The following is a 10,937-nucleotide window of genomic DNA, read 5'->3' as shown; positions in this document are numbered from 1 at the left end:
CTGTCTAATAGTTTTGTAGTTTGCTAGAAATTTCGGAAAGGCCACGTGGTATAGCAGAAAAAGAAGTGTATCTGGAGTCAGCAGACTTTGATTTGAATTCTACCTCTAGTATAAGCTGCATGACATCTGAATAGTCACTGAAATCATCTCAGCAACAGTTTCTTCATTTGGAGGGCATACTATGCAGAGTTTCTGTGAAGAAAGCTATTTACAAACCCTAAATCAATATGCATTTGTGAGTTGCTATTATTAAAAGAGCAGAGTGCTATATTTATCAAAAATAACCTGCAAATGTAGTATAGAATGTATTTCATATTAACTACTGGGGATTCAGAGCTTATTAATAATAGCTTTTAAAAAAAGTAACAGATTGATGTGGACTAAGGCTATTCTAGATGGAATGCTAGGAAATAAGCCAAGGATAAAGAGACTTCAAACAATAAACTTTTAGGACTATCATTCCGTTTTAAATAGTCTCAAACATTTGGCAGTGCCACAGTCTTCGAGTGCAAAAGGGATTTTTAAAGACCTAGAACTTGCCTTTTGTTGTTGTTATTGTTTGGCTGAATGGGGCTGAGGGGTGAGATGGAGGTCAGGATTAAGAGAGGAAAGAAAGGATCATGTAGCATATGAACATAACGAGAGTTCTTTCCCTCATTTTATGTCCATATTTAGATGTCTATTTGCATATGCATGTGAAAAATGCATATATGTGTGTGTGTGTGTGCGCGTGCGTGCATAGGAGTGCAGGCAGAGTGCTATGGACGGGGGGAAGTGTGCTTTATGAATATGTAGGAGAAGGGAATAGGTTATGGGCAGAAAAAAAATTTGTATGTGTATGGGCATGTGTAGCGCTGCAGGGAGGTAGAATGCTATGAACAGAAAAAGTATGTGTAGGCATGTGAAAGAGAGAAAAATAGAGACAGAGAGACAAAGAGAGACAGACAGCAAAACAGAGGGACAGAAAGACAGAGAGTAAAAGGGAATATTGACAGAGGAGTAATTATCTTTATCTATCATTCTATATTTTCACCCCAGGTAAGTTAGCCTGGCAACATATATTTGACCTAGTTAGTAGTTTCCTTCCCTCAATAGTGATATCTTAGTTGACTCTGACAACCCTCTTCTCACACTGTGCATTGAAAAATTACTTGGATTACCAAGGGTTAGTGGGTGAAAAATTGAATCTTTCCCTTACGTATTAGTGATACTATTGTTCCCCTCCAAAACAATTATCTTCCAGGACATAGTAGAGAGCTCCTTAATTTACCTCTTAAAGAGAGATAAAGTAAAAATGTATCCATTATTTTGACTTATACTGAAACTTTGTAACCTGTAGTCACTCATATCACAGGGCCTTTGATTTTTCTGAGGCTACCAAAAAATCAAGTTATATTAGTGGAATTCATCCTCTCTCCAGAGCTCACTTTCTTATTATCTTCTTGTTTAGCTCCCGAGGACACAGAGTCATACTTTCCAGTCATCAGCACTGACAGCCAGAAAATTTGACTTTATAGTATCTTATGCCAAGTGACACCAAGGTCACCTTTATCCTGAATCCTTGATTATATGCACATTCACCCAAGAGAAGAACCAGTTGTCTCCACAGACATCTGGAAGGCTAGATATACTTTGGCATCATGTGAAACTGGCCAAAAGTTTAGGGATTATGGGAGTTTTAGAAAATAATTCCCTGCTTCCAACAAGTGCCACCATCTGCCTATTGTCATTCTCAAGGCCTATGCCAGAAAATCTAGAACTGGCTCTGGCTAGATGTCAACAAAAGAAAAGGCCAGAAGCAAAGACCAGAAGATGCTTTAGTGATCAAATCTTCCTTTTCACATACCTGATGTTACTATTCTCATACTTTCTTATTTCATGACACTTGGGTTCATCTTTGTTCAACTCTGAAAATTGGACTACCCGTGGCAGTGGACCAGCACATATAGCCTCTAACTATCTTCTAACCAAGCCAGTGAAAACAGGCATGTAAGTGGAGAGGGTTGTGCCCTGTGGGAAATTAGAGCCTTGGTTAAAGATATTATTCCCATTCCCCCATCTCTTGAAAAATGCAGATTGTCTGAAGTTTTTTATCTTATTATACTTACGATATCCATATGAAATGTTAATACCAAAATAGCCTGATCCTTAAAGGAATCTTGATTTCATGGTCTGACTACATGTACCTTTGTTAACTTTAGAGAATGGATTTTGCTTCCATTCCCCCAGGTGAGAACCAAAGAACAGCCTATCCAGAAACCAGAAAGGAGACTTGTTATTGTTGTGGTTGTTACTGTGGTTGATGTTGGATTCATTTGCTTCCAACAGAAGGCAAGATAAGTAGTAATGAAAAGATTCCAGGAGAAGCACACATATAATTTCCTGTCCCTTAAAACTGGGCAGCAGGGGAAGTTCCCTAAAGATGAATGTGGCCAGATTTGCCAGGCTGCTTTTTTCTGACTACTTGGTGATTGGCCTTAGTTATCCTTGACCTTCTTACTTTTTTCTTTTCCCTGAAGGACTCAAACAAGGAAACAGGGACTTTTTGTTTTCCTCCTTTCTTCCTGGCCAGCAGTAGCTTTCAATGTTATTTATTCTCTTCCTCTACTTATATTAGAGTCCTGACTAATACAAAGCACACGTTTAGTTCAGGTTTAATTTGGGGATGAAATGAGACACAGAGAAGTCATTGAACATTTACAAAAGGAAATGTACTTTAATTTAATACAGCAAAAACATGCAACAAGAATACAGTGGTACTTATCTTCTCTGGATGTTGCCCTCCCTTGTTTCCATGAAAGCTACTGCTAGTCAGTATTGGCCAGGGCCAATCAGCTACTAATGGGCAGTTGTTTCTGTTCTGGCCAAAAACCCTGAGGGTCTTCCTCTCCCAGTTTGATTTTTTTTTTTTTTAGTAGGTAAACTAGGCCATCTTTTGCCTCATTTCTTACCTAGCCTTAAATCACTGAATGGGCATTGCCTCAGACAAACTGAGACCTGGGAAAGACTTTAGTTTAAAAAGGCAAACGTCTTCCACTGCAGCTGTGGTCATCTCTAGTCATCCTGACCTGTGTCTTGCCACTAGACTCAGATGACCCTGGAGGAAAAGAGTGAGGCTGATTACTTTGCACAGCCCTGCCTCACTTAAATCCAATTTACTTACAAATCAAAATATCACCCTCTTAATGTCATTGGTCTTTGAATATGAAGAAGAAACAACAATGATATCTATCTATATAGAGGTTGCTTTCATTTTCACTGATTTTGTCACAGAAAGAAAAGAGCAGATTTCAGAAATATTGAGGTGTTGATGTTTTAATAAGATAGTAACACCAAGTGATTTCTTTATCAAAACAAAGAAACTAACAAACCACCTTTTCAAGACAATTTTGACTTTAGCATTTTCCTCTCCCTCAGATATGTTTCCGAAAGAGGCTAACATGGGCACCTCAATAATTAACACGACTACAAAAAATAGTACCATATACCATGTTAACAAATTATATATGCTAAAATGAATATGGATACCTCCTGATAAATAATTTTTTCAATAGAATAGCCAAGACATTATTAGGGCTTGAAATAATCATCATGGTAGAGTCAAAGGAGCACTTAATTTGGAATTAGAATTTGGATTTTAATCCTAGTGCTATCATTTACTACCTCCACAGTCTTGAACAAATCATTTATCCTCTCTACTTTCAGTTTCTCTATCTGTAAAATAAGGATATTTGACTTTTAAAATTCCTTTTTGCTTTAAGTCTATTATCTTAACATAGTAGCAATGAGACTAGACATCAATATAAGGAGGAGATACTACTGCAACAATCCCTCTGGGCTCACTCACCAAACTTACACAGGCATTGGTAGGTTGCATATCCAGAGGATCAACTGTTACCTTGAGTTATAGGAGTAATACTGCAGATGATAATTCCTAGCAATGGTGTGCTTCCCATAATCAATCAGCCCTTAGACTTAACTAGCTCATAGAAAGGCATTTAGGGACAAAAGATCATATATTAAGAGACTGAAGGGACTCGATACAGCAAGAACTGTGGTTATAAAGTATATGGGGGCTGGGGAGAGCTGGAAACCATATGGGTCATTCACTTACACATATTGCAGAATACATGGTGGGGTAGAAGAGAGACTGGGCACAAACTTAACTTACAGTGGCTTACATGTGAGACACGTACTCAGGGAATACAGGTGACCAAGGCATTTCACAACTCGAGCAGTAGGGCTTCAGTGTCATTTCTTTCTCTGGAGAATACTTACCAAATTCACCAAAGAAGGAGTGTTATTTTTGGTTATGGATAAATAACTCTGCTGCTAGGCTGAGTGACTCCCCATAGAACATATCTGGTCGGTTGGTCCTTCATTCTCAAAGTGGACCAAAATGACATCACTATGCTAGAGTTAAGCTACATTGTGTCCATCCGACTGTGGCTGAGCAGACCAATACAAACTCGGAATGCTCTACCACAGGTCGAGTCCAAATAGTACATGTAAACATTTGGGGTGGATTCTCTAAATATGCTCATCTTGTGTTTCTTTTGAGCTATTTCAGTTCTGCTTTGCTCATAGAGCACAGCACCTTCTCTGATAAGGTCATGCCATGCTGAGAGATACTGTACCAGTTTCTCCCATGCCACACAATCAATTCCAAAGTTCATAAGAGAGACCTTGAGAGTGTCCTTGTATCACTTCTTCTGACCACTGTGTGAATGCTTGCCCTGTGTGAGTTCTCCATAAAATAGTCTTTTTGGCAAGCATTGTTTTGCATTCGAACAATGTGGCCAGATCATCAGAGTTGTGCTCTCTGTAGCAGTTTGAATGCTTGGCAGTTTAGTTTGAGAAAGCACTTCAGTATTTGGTATTGTATTCTGCCAAGTGATCTTCAGAATCTCCCTAGGACAATTCAGCACATCTATATCTACAGTGGATCTATTGAATTTAGTTGCTGCCGGGTATGACTTCTCTTTTGTAAAGACCAGTTCACTGCAAGGAAGGGCTGCCTGGGCACATTGTATTGCTTCAGGGTTGGATCATTACAGGATGTGGCTGTTGCCCGACTAAAATGGACAGATCACTCAGATTCTGAACTTGCTCCTATTTTACTGAAGTGTCTGATAGGCAGATTTACATAGATGATTTCTTCTTTGTTGCTTATCTGCAGTATCTATCATACCCTGCTTCAGGATTGACTAGGTATTTCAGCTAGGTCTTTCAACAGGGCTCTGAAAATTCTCTTTTTAGTTGGAGTACCCCTGTGCTCTTCCTGAAAAGATGGAGCCTCTCAGGTTAAGAATGACAGTAAGTCTCTTCCAGGACCTCAACTCTGAGGTTTCTCATCTCTCAGGTAGGAGGTAGGAGAAGTATGGTCTCTCCTGTTTGATAAATTTCTTTGTTCAGTGTTTCCTTGATGAAGAATCTTACCCTAACTTACGGTTAAGTGATTACCCACTTACATTTCACAGATTACTTTTCGGTGTTATGAAAAATGATTGGCTAAGGTCAAAGGTATTGAAGCAGTTTGTGTTCTGGGTCAAGTTGACTGTTTCTGCTAACTTTTTCTTGTACAGTTGAGTAACTCAAAACCTCAGAAGACCTTTTTTAGCATATCTTATTGGCTTTTGGTGTCTATTTATCACTCAACTTTCCCCTGTGGCTCCAAGAAGCTGTAGCATGCACAAAGGACCTGTCCTATTAAACTGTCTCGGCAGACAGGCTAAACCAGGTTGACAGTAACCGACAGGCCTCAAATTCATCGATGAGTTGGATGGGAATGTCTACCCCAAACATGCAAAAACTTTCCCTGGTAGAATGGAAGGGTGAGGATAACTTGTTCCAACAGCCTTTGCCAGTTGTTTTGGCTTTTGTCTTGTCACTGGACATCAATGACTCTGAAAGAGTGAGGCTGACAACTTTGTGCAACTCTGCCTCACTTCAATCCAATTTATGACCAAGTCAACACATTGCTCCATGATATCATTGGTTCTCTTCAAAAATGAAAGACAAACAACAATATATAGAATGCTTCATTTACAATTGTAAGGGTTTCACTCTTACGTTTCATTGGCTTTGCGTTTTCCCTTTAACATCTTAAACTTTGCAGAAGTGTAAAAAAAAAAGGTATACCCTTACACTACAAAGATAGAATCAACAGGAACTGGCAACTGATTTAATATGAAAGGGAGAGAAAGGTGCAGGCTGAATATGACTCCAAAGTATACTGAGGCTAGATTACTTGGAAAATGATGATGTCATCTATAGAAATAGGGGTGTTGGACAAAAGGACAGATGTGAGGAGAATGATGAGTTCAGTTTGTTCAGTTTGAGATGTAATTGGTACATTCAGTTGAAGATATCCAGAAGATAATTTGATACAGCTCAGAGAGAAATCAAGAAATCAATGTTCTTTTTTAGAGATTTGTGAGTTATTTTGATGATTGTGATAATCATTCATAGGAATGGAAAAGATGGATTCTTCCCATATAGCACAGTAAATAGAAGAGGGCATAAATTATCACTGAAAATTAATATCATAGGAGAATTTAAGAAACATAGAAATAGAAATGTTATCTGAAGAATTAGGGTGAAAATAGACTTGAAGATAAAGATAAAAAGATGTGCAGTTTTACTATTATTTACAAAATTTTCTAAACCATCTGAGGATTAGAATGGGAGACTTTAGACTCCAATATATTTTTAAACAGGAAGCCCCTCTATGAGAACTCTGACAAATGACCATCCAGTCATTTGATTGAATATCTCCAGCAATGGAGAAGCCACTTGCTCCTGAGGCATTTTACCTTTGTGACATTACATGAATCAAGTAGAATCAAGTAGATGTGGAGAATTGGTAAGATTTAGCTACATGGAGACAAAGTTGGGGGGCACCCTAACTAGTGCATTTTAGACACAGAGAATGGTATGAGTGAATTTGTAGGAGAAAGAAACTGCAAACATATGGTTGGTTAATGGTAAATAGCTCAACTTAGTTAGAGTGCAAGACTTCCAGATGAATGGTCAAGATTATTTGTCAGTGACTGCTAATTCAATGCTCTCCTTACTCACCTTCTCAACATGGTAGCCTATTTTTTTTAATAGTTCTAAGCATTTAAAAGATTTTCATTAAATAGAGAACAAATCCACCTTCCTCTAATTTTTGTCCTACTTCCAGGGGAAAGTAGAAAAAAAATCTAATCCTTCTTCCTTATTGTGATCCTTGATACAATGAAAAGAGGGTCAAATTTGCCACCATGGAACCTAGGTTCAATCTTGACTCAGTCATTTGCTATCTGTATGATGCTGAGGAAATCACGTTACATCTCTGAACCTTAGGTTTTTTTTAAAATGTAAAAATGAAGGGATAATATGAATCAGTCAGTTGTCCTCTAAGTTCCCCAAAAGCTATAAATCTATGTTCTTTGTTCATTAACAAGGGAAAGGCAAAAGGATTATTATTGGCAAGTTGGAGGCAGACCTACCAAGTGAAGAGAAAATAAAGACCATGGAAATTTGGAAATATTAAAGAAGAATTCAACTTGTAATCAATAATTTTATATTGACTTCTCCCTCCTATTTACATGGGTATACAGAAAGATCTTATTATGAACCTGAAGTAAAAAATGACAGAATATCCTGAGGCTATTTATAAGTTTTGTTTGATGCAAAAACAAAGAATGTTCCATAATCCCATTGGCATTTAAAACTCATTTTCCAGGTTGTGAAGTTTGCAACTATTTCAGTCTCAAAACTCTTGTTTAAACCAAACTGCAATGTGAAAAATTGGCTTTCCATGATGTTAGCATGGCAAAGCATCATGATTTTCAGCACCACAATCTGCTACACTGTCTTCCCCTCATCTGCTTTCAATGTGAGGTTTTCTTTTTGTTTCTCTGAAGAATTAGTTCAATCTTCAAATGGCTTTTCTTTCTACTTCCAGTGCTCCAGCTCATCTATTCCTTTCTCTCTTTTTTTATACTCTAAAAACAAAACCATAAATAGAAAACGCAAAAGGCCTAGATAGGAAAACACAAAGGTACATAGAAAAATAACACAATATGAGCCAGATTCACAACCAGTTATTCTTTTTGCTTTGGAGGTTATAAGCCCTTTTTCCATACTGGGAAGCTTCCAAAAATATTTTCATTACCTGAAAAAGCAAAAGCTCATCCATGCTGATCCTGATGTAAATTGTACATTGCTCAGTGGTTGTCAAAACAATTATATCAGAGTAGCTGTTGAATCTGTGGCTGACAAGTTAGGAAGGCTATTCAACCACCTGCGCAAAATCAGTTTTCGTTCTTTGAAAAGGGGTGAAGTAAGGGTTGAACTAAATATTCAAGGGTATAAGACGTGCAAAAAGAACCAAAACAGTATCTGGTATGAATCCCAGTATTGTCATACTATGATATAAATTTACCACCTGATTATTCTACCATTAACTGTAGGAAGCCTTGAGAAATTTTTTTCTAGCTTGAGCGATTTGTCAGTCCATCAACAACATTTATTATTTGTCTTTTATGCTTAGTCCTGTTATTTGGTTTTGGTTTTTGTCTAAGATATAACCTGTACCAAATTGTGGAAGTTCAACAAACTATAAATATGTTTGTGGTAGGCAACATAAGAGTATTTTAAAAGATATCAGATAGTTATTTGTTCTTTAAAATGTTAAATGGAGATTCCAGGGAGCAGCCACTATCTATCTTCATTCAACTCTCTAGCCAGACTGAGAAGACATCAAAGAACCCAGAGTCTTTAGCCAAAGAAAGTCAGCTTGTAGATAAGCAAAGCCTGTTCCAAGGAAAAAGCCTAAAACAAGAGAGAATGGCCCCTTGGTCCCAGAGACCATCACCCCAGGAGTTGGTGATATTCAAGGAAATGGTGCCTCTTGCACCATTCTCAGTAAGAGTTGTACAAAGAGGCCATGCTGGAGAATGTAAAGAATCTTCTGTTCTTTGATGTAGACCAGGTTGTAAATAAATGAGATGACTGGAAAGCTGGGGAATTTTTTGGAAGAATGTGACCTGCAAAGATTCATGAATGATGGTCTCTGTGACTTTAGTTTGAGAGAAATCCTTCACTCTAATATCAAGGTAGATAAAAATCCAAAGAATGATTGTGATTTTGATGAAATTGGAAAGAGATTCAACCCTCAGTCCTAAATCGCTGTAAAAAATGACCTTAGGGAATGATTTTTTTCAGGATAGTGAATATAGCAAATGCTTTATTGAACAGGTAGAGCTCTTTCAGTCCCATGAGAAGTCTCCTGAAATGCAAATGCATCCAGGTAATCAATGGAAAGTGGCCTCCAACTGGTGTTCAGACCTCATCAGATATCAGAAAAAGGATAATAGAGAAATGCTTTACATAAGTAATAAATGTGGGAAAGCCTTGAGTCAAAACTCTAAGCTCATTGCTCATCAGCAAATTCACATTAGGAAGGAGCCTGATGAATATAATGGATGTGAAGCAACCTCATTCCATCACTCATCTCTTCCTTACTATCCTAGATTTCACCCTGGAATGAAAAGATATACATGTCATCAGTGGGGGAAGTCCTTTGGTTGGAATTCAGATCTTCATAGACCTCAGAAGATTCATACTGGAGAAAAAGTTTTTTAAAATCTAATGAATGTGGGAAGGCTGTCTGCTACAAATCACTCCTTATTGGCCATCAGAGAATCCATACTAGAGAGAAACCTTTTGAATGTAATCAATGTGGAAAGGCTTTCAGATTCAGCTTCTATCTTGCTAGACATCAGAGACTCTGCAGCGGAAGAAACCTTTTGAATGTAATCAGTGTGGAAAGGATTTCACACACAGGGGCTGGTGCACATCAGAAAATCCACACTGGAGAGAAACCTTTTGAATGTAATTAATGTGGAAAGACTTTTAGATTCAGCATCCATCTTGCTAGACATCAGAGACTCCACACTGGAAAGAAGGCTTATGGATGTAATCAATGTGAAAGGGTTTTCACAGAGACCTCCATTCTTGCTAAACATCAGAGAATTCACACTGGAGAGAGACCTTTTGACTGTAATCAATGTGGAAAAGCTTTTACACAGAGCTCCCATCTTTCTGCACATCAGAAAATTCACAATGGAGAAAAGCCTTATGGATATAACCAATGTGGAAAAGCTTTCATGTTTTCCTGCAGTCTTGCTGCACATTAGAGAATCTACCCTGGAGAGAAATCATATGAATATAATCAATGTGGAAAAGCCTTAACACAGAGGTCTAGTCTTGCTAAACCTCAGAAAATCCACAATGGAGAGAATCCTTTTGAATGTAATCAATGTGGAAAGGCTTTCACACAGAAGTCCAATCTTGCTAAACATCAGAAAATCCACACAGGAGAGAAGGCTTACAGGTGTAATCAACATGAAAAGACTTTGAGATTCAGCTCCAGTCAGTCTTGCTTTACATCAGGGAGTTCACATTGGGCTGAAATCCTAGGAATGTAATCAGTGTGGAAAGGGTTTCGAACCAGTATTGTTAGACATCAAAAAGTCCACACTGAAGAGGAATCTTATGAATGTAATCAATGTGCAATGATTTCACATTGAGCTCCAATCTTTCTAAACATCAGAGAATCCACACAGGAGAAAAATCTCATGAGAGTCATGAACATGGCAGAGCTTTTAGTTACCACTCAGCATATTTAACAGAAGAGGTTCCACACTTGAGAGAAACCTTACGAATATAATCAAGTTAGTAATTCATTCAGGCAACAATCATCCCTTATTTTCCACTTCAGAATTCACATTAGAAATCCGATCATTGTCATGAATAAGAAAAGACATTCAAATGGAGTTCAGAGCTTCTTCAGTATCAGAGAAATCATTCTGAGGAATGGTTTCCTATGGACTCAGAGTGGGAAGGCTTTCAGCTAAGGATCACCTCTTACTTTCTATCAAAGGATT

At 37.9% G+C, this 10,937-nt stretch overlaps 1 pseudogene; it reads left to right on the top strand.

Moving 5' to 3' along the window:
* Positions 1-8,676: 8,676 nt before the first annotated feature.
* On the top strand, positions 8,677-10,720 carry LOC114053945 (annotated as a pseudogene).
* The last annotated feature ends 217 nt before the right edge of the window (positions 10,721-10,937 follow it).

The sequence above is a fragment of the Vombatus ursinus genome, unplaced genomic scaffold, assembly GCF_900497805.2.
Source record: "Vombatus ursinus unplaced genomic scaffold, bare-nosed wombat genome assembly UNPS02014812.1, whole genome shotgun sequence".
Classification (NCBI taxonomy): domain Eukaryota; kingdom Metazoa; phylum Chordata; class Mammalia; order Diprotodontia; family Vombatidae; genus Vombatus; species Vombatus ursinus.
Note: the sequence above shows the minus strand (reverse complement) of the source record. Positions and strands in the feature narration are given on the sequence as shown.